The 6,184-nt window shown below is 48.5% G+C and overlaps 1 pseudogene; it reads right to left on the bottom strand.

The window, feature by feature from the left end:
- Positions 1-533: 533 nt before the first annotated feature.
- Positions 534-6,184, bottom strand: part of LOC108534752 (oligosaccharyltransferase complex subunit OSTC pseudogene) — a 7,558-nt pseudogene continuing 1,907 nt past the window's right edge.

Here is a 6,184-nt window from a genome sequence, read left to right as displayed (position 1 = left end):
TCTCAAAAAAATAAAAAACAAAACAAAAATACAGCTGGGCGTGGTGGCTCCCTGTGCCTGTAATCCCAGCCCTTTGGGAGGCCAAGGAGGGTGGATCACCTGAGGCCAGGAGTTTGCGACCAGCCTGGGCAACATGGCAAAACCCCGTCTCTACTAAAAAAGTACAAAAATTGGCTAGGCGCGGTGGCTCACGCCTGTAATCCCAGCACTTTGGGAGGCCAAGGCGGGCGGATCACAAGTCAGGAGATCGAGACCACGGTGAAACCCCGTCTCTACTAAAAATACAAAAAATTAGCCGGGCGCGGTGGCGGGCGCCTGTAGTCCCAGCTACTCAGGAGGCTGAGGCAGGAGAATGGCCTGAACCCGGGAGGCGGAGCTTGCAGTGAGCCGAGATCGCGCCACTGCACTCCAGCCTGCGCGACAGAGCGAGACTCCGTCTCAAAAAAAAAAAGTACAAAAATTAGCTGGGCGTGGTGGTAGGCACCTGTGGTCCCAGCTACTCAGGAGGCTGAGGCAGAAGAATCACTTGAACCCGGGAGGCAGAGGTTGCAGTGAGTTGAGATTGCGCCACTGCACTCCAGCCTGGGCGACAGAGGAAGACTCTGTCTCAAAAAAAAAAAAAAAAGTACAACAATCAGTGCATTAATACGAAATACACTCTTTATATCACATATCTATTATCTTACACAGAAATAGCTGCCATCATGGGATAACATAATGGTTATTTTTTATTTTTATGTATTTATTTATTTTTTGAGATGGAGTTTTGCTCTTGTCACCCAGGCTGGAGTGCAATGGCGCAATCTTGGCTCACAGCAACCTCCACCTCCTGGGTTCAAGAGATTCTCCTTCCTCAGCCTCCTGGGTAGCTAGGATTACAGGTGCCTGCTATCACACCCGGCTAATTTTGTATTTTCAGTAGAGACAGGGTTTCACCATGTTGGCCAGGCTGGTCTCAAACTCCTGACCTCAGGTAATTCACTTACCTTGACAAGTGTTATCTTAAAGAGTTGGGATTACAGGTGTGAGCCACTGTGCCGGGTCAGGAATAGCTTTTTTTTTTTTTTTTTTTTTTTGAGATGGCATTTCACTCTTGTTGCCCAGGCTGGAGTGCAATGGTGCGGTCCCTGCTCACTGCAACCTCTGCCTCCCAGATTCAAGCAATTCTCCTGCCTCAGCTTCCCAAGTAGCTGGGATTACAGGCATGTGCCACCACGCTCGGATAATTTTGTATTTTTAGTAGAAATGGGGTTTCTCCATGTTGATCAGGCTGGTCTCGAACTCCCAACCTCAGGTGATCACCTGCCCTCCTCGGCCTCCTGTAGCTGGGATTACAGGTGCCTGCCATCACACCCAGCTAATTTTGTATTTTTAGTAGAGACAGGGTTTCACCATGTTGGCCAGGCTGGTCTCACACTCCTGACCTCAGGTAATTCACTTACCTTGGCAAGTGTAATCCCAATGTATTGGGATTACAAGCGTGAGCCACTTCGCCCAGCCAGGAATGGCTTTCTATTTATTTATTTATTTTTGAGACGGAGTCTCGCTCTGTTGCCCAGGCTAGAGTGCAGTGACGTGATATTGGCTCACTGCAATCTCTGCCTCCTGGGTTCATGCCATTCTCCTGCCTCAGCTTCCTGAGTAGCTGGGACTACAGGCGCCCGCTACCTCACCCAGGTAATTTTTCATATTTTTAGTAGAGACAGGGTTTCACCATGTTAGCCAGGATGGTCTCAATCTCCTGACCTCATGATCTGCCCGTCTCGGCCTCCCAAAGTGCTGGGATTACAGGCGTGAGCCATGGCGCCCGGCCAGGAATGGCTTTTTTAAGGACTCAACTGAAGTATCATCTCAGGTATAACGTCCCATGGGGTTGGGGTGCTGTCCTCTAAGATGCAGTATCTGCTTATAACCAACAGTCAGTATAAGGGACTGTGACCCTAGTAGTTAGAATACACAGGTGTAGCTCCCAGGGAGTGAAATAGAATGGGCATTTATCAATACCCTGTCTAGGGACCCACTTGAAGAAATTGTGCTTCTTGTCGTCAAACCTTATCTGGCACGATGTCTTCATTTTGGAAGGGGGAACACTTCCACCAAGAAACACAGTGAGGTTTTCTGCCTGGTGACTTTGGGCTCTACAGGCTGATTAAGCACTGGGCAGAGAAACGAGGTAGCTGGCTGGCATGGAGAATGAACCACGAGAATTATGAAGAGCCTGGGTTGCTGCTGCATATTGGGGCAGGAAGGTTCTTGTCTGGAACTCAGAGAATTCCCTGTGACCAACAGGAAATTGCACAACCACAGCCCAGTAACAGTACAGTAACTGAGATAAAACCAAGGGATGGTGGAATAAGACTCTTAATAAGACGAAGTCTCACTATGTTACCTAGGCTGATCTTACACTTCGGGGCTCAAGTGATCTTCCTGCCTCAACCTCCCAAAATGCTGGGATTATAGGCATGAGCCACCATGCCCAGCCCTTCTCTCTCTCTCTCTGATAACTAAGTATGTGACACTGACATTTTCCAGCAGCTCATGCTCATAAACCCCTAAACTCCTTGTTTACGGCAAGACATTAAGAAAGAACAAGTATATCCTGCTGAAAGCATCTCACGGATAAGAATCTCTGGTTGTTTTCCTCTAATAAATACCATGAGATCTGATTAGCATGTTTACAAAGAAGTTTGACCAAGGGATGTCTCCTCAGACACCACCAGGTTGGGAGAAAGAATGGATTATAGACTAGTTAACCTTTTCCTGCCTAGCAACCCGGGACTCAGATTTTTCAGAAACAAAGGCCTGCGTCACCCCTGCAGACAAATGAGTTACAAAAAATGAAGTACTGGCCCACCAGGAGGAAATGTAGAAGACGTGGGGGAAACAGATGAGTATCAGTAATGGTTTGGGGGGCCACATAACAATGAGGATTGTAGTTTGCTCTGGTAAACATTATTGTATTGAAAATTTTAAATAGCTATAGCAGTATACAAATGCGTGCCCAAGAATGTTCAGAAAATAATTTTTTTCTAGGAAAGATTGCCTTTTATATTTTTTTTGGAACAGAGTCTCGCTGTTTCCCAGGGTGGAGTGCAGTGGCGCGATCTTGGCTCACTACAACCTCTACCTCCAGGTTCAACCGATTCTCTTGCCTCAACCCCCCCAGCAGCTGGGATTACAGGTGCTGACCATGCCCAGCTAATGATTTTATTAGACAGCGTTTCACCATGTTGGCCAGGCTGGTCTGGAACTTCTGACGTCAAGTGATCAGCCCGCCTTGGCCTCCCAAAAGTGCCAGGATTATAGACGTGAGCCACCATGCCTGGCCTGTATTGAAAATTTTATATAGATCGTGGCTGAATCTTTCCTTAAAGGCTTAATGGCTAAATGAACTTACATATAGAAATGAGACTGGATGCAGTGGCTCATGCCTGTAATCCCAGCACTTTGGGAGGCACAGGTGGGAAGATTATTTGAGGCCAGGAGTTCAAGACCAATCTGAGCAACATAGCAAGCTCTTGCCTCTACAAAAAATAAAAAAATTAGCGGGGTACTGTGGCACACAACTGTAGTCCCAGCTACTCCAGAGGCTGAGGCAGGAGGATTGCTTGAACCCAGGGGGTTGAGACTTTAGTGAACCTTGATTGTGCCCCTGCACTCCAGCCTAGGTGACAGAGTGAGACCTTGTATCTGAAAATAAATGAAAAATAAAAAAAATATGGAAATAAGCATTTTCAAGAAGCACAAGGATTGTTCAGTAGCAGATGTCCATACTATACTCTCTTGAACACCTCTAATTTTAACCTGAGCCTCACTGTTCAGTCTCATGAAAGCAGAGACTCACTTGATTCTACCATACTCTCACCTCAAGCACGTGCCATACATCTTTTCGCATTCTGCTCTGGGGTCCTTTCTGATGTCCTTTATCCCACAGAAAATAGCTTTGGCAGGCCGGGTATGGTGGCCCACGCCTGTAATCCCAGCACTTTGGGTGGCTGAGGTGAGTGGATCACCTGAGGTCAGGAATTTGAGACCAGCCTGGGCAACAAGGTGAAACCCCATCTCTATGAAAAACACATTTAGAGATCGTGCCACTGCACTCCAGCCTGGACAACAGAGTGAGACTTGGTCTCAAAACAACAACAACAAAAAATTAAAAATGGAAAATAGCTTTGGCCAGGCGGGGTGGCTCACACTTGTAATCTCAGCACTTTGGGAGGCCAAGGCAGACAGATCACTTGAGGCCAGGAGTTCGAGACCAGCCTGACCAACATGGTGAAACCCCATCTCTACCCAAAAATGCGAAAAATTAGCCAGGAGTAGTGGCACATGTCTGCAATCCCAGCTACTCAGGAGGCTGAGGCAGGAGAATCTCTTGAACCCAGGAGGCAGAGGTAGCAGTGAGCCAAGATCGTACCACTGCACTACAGCCTGGGGTAACAGAGCAAGACCCTATCTAAAGAAGAAAATAGGCCAGGCACGGTGGCTCACGCCTGTAATCCCAGCACTTTGGGAGGCCAAGGCAGGTGGAGCACGAGGTCAGGAGATCGAGACCATCCTGGCTAACACGGTGAAACCCCGTCTCTACTAAAACTATGAAAAATTAGCCGGGCGTGGTGGCGGAGGCCTGTAGTCCCAGCTAGGGTGGCTGAGGCAGGAGAATGGCGTGAACCCGGGAGGCGGAGCTTGCAGTGAGCCGAGATCGTGCCACTGTACTCCAGCCTGGGGGACAGAGTGAGACCCTGTCTGAAGAAGAAAACAGCTTTGAATTGCAGGAAGTCAGCATGTCTCAGGGAAACCCTCAGGCAATGTGGGATGAAATTAGGCACGTAAATGTCCCAGCCTTTCATCTCTGTGGCAGGGGATGAGGCTTTCATCTCTGTGGCAGGGGATGAGGCAAGGGATGATATGAGGTAGCGTAAACAGTCTTCAACAGGCTTCAAAGGAATCAAGCCCCCATTGCCCTCTTCACAGGCTTCAGCAACTTATCCTTTTTTTTTTTTTTTTTTTTTTTGAGATAGAGTTTCACTCTGTCACCCAAGCTGGGGTGCGGTGGCTTGATCTCGGCTCACTGCAACCCCTGCCTCCCAGGTTCAAGCAATTCTCCTGCCTTTGTCTCCTGAGTAGCTAGGACCACAAGCATCTGTCACCAGGCCTAGCTAATTTTTTCTGGGTTTTTTTTTTTTTTTTTGAGATGAAGTTTCGCTCTTGTCACCCAGGCTGGAGTATGGAGTGCAATGGTGTGATCTTGGCTCACCGCAACCTATCTACGCCTCCCAGGTTCAAGCGATTCTCCTGCCTCAGCCTCCCGAGTAGCTGGGATTACAGGCATGTGCCACCACGCCTGGCTAATTTTTGTATTTTTAGTAGAGACGGGGTTTCTCCATGTTGGTCAGACTGGTCTCCAACTCCTGACCGCAGGTGATCTGCCCATCGTGGCCTCACAAAGTGCTAGGATTACAGGCGTGAGCCACTGCGCCCAGCCTTTTTTCTGTACTTTTAGTAGAGACAGAGTTTCTCCATGTTGGCCAGGCTGGTCTCAAACTCCCGACCTTGTGATCTGCCCGCCTCGAATTCCCAAAGTGCTGGGATTACAGGCGTGAGCCACCACGCCCGGCCTCAACATGTCCTTAGATAAGGTGTTGGCTCCTCATCCTTCCCTATCTTACTCTCCCTGCTACCTCCCTCTTGGTTTAGGATCACATTCTAAATAAACCTCTGGAACTCAAGCCTTTGTATCAGTGTCTGCTTTAAAGAACCCAAATTAAGTCAGTGTCATTCTGATCAACAGAATGGAGGCAGAGATGCAATCAATGGGGACATAAAAAGGACACGAAAGTGAAAGAGCTCCATTTCCCTAGAAAAGATGAATCTGTTACAAGGATAAAAGACTACTGGCCGGGCATGGTGGCTCACGCCTGTAATCCCAGCACTTTGGGAGGCCGAGGCGGGTGGATCACCTGAGGTCAGGAGTTCAAGACCAGCCTGATCAACATGGCAAAACCCCGTCTCTGCTAAAAATACAAAGTTATCTGGGTTTGGTGGCGCATGACTGTAATCCCAGCTACTCGGGAGGCTGAGGCAGGAGAACTGCTTGAACCTGGGAGGTGGAGGCTGCAGTGAGCCAAGATTGTGCCGCTGCACTCCAGCCTGGGTGACAGGGCAAGACTCTGTCAAAAAAAAA

The sequence above is a fragment of the Rhinopithecus bieti genome, unplaced genomic scaffold, assembly GCF_001698545.2.
Source record: "Rhinopithecus bieti isolate Rb0 unplaced genomic scaffold, ASM169854v2 scaffold_11744, whole genome shotgun sequence".
NCBI lineage: Eukaryota > Metazoa > Chordata > Mammalia > Primates > Cercopithecidae > Rhinopithecus > Rhinopithecus bieti.
This window is presented reverse-complemented; position numbering and strand designations above follow the sequence as displayed.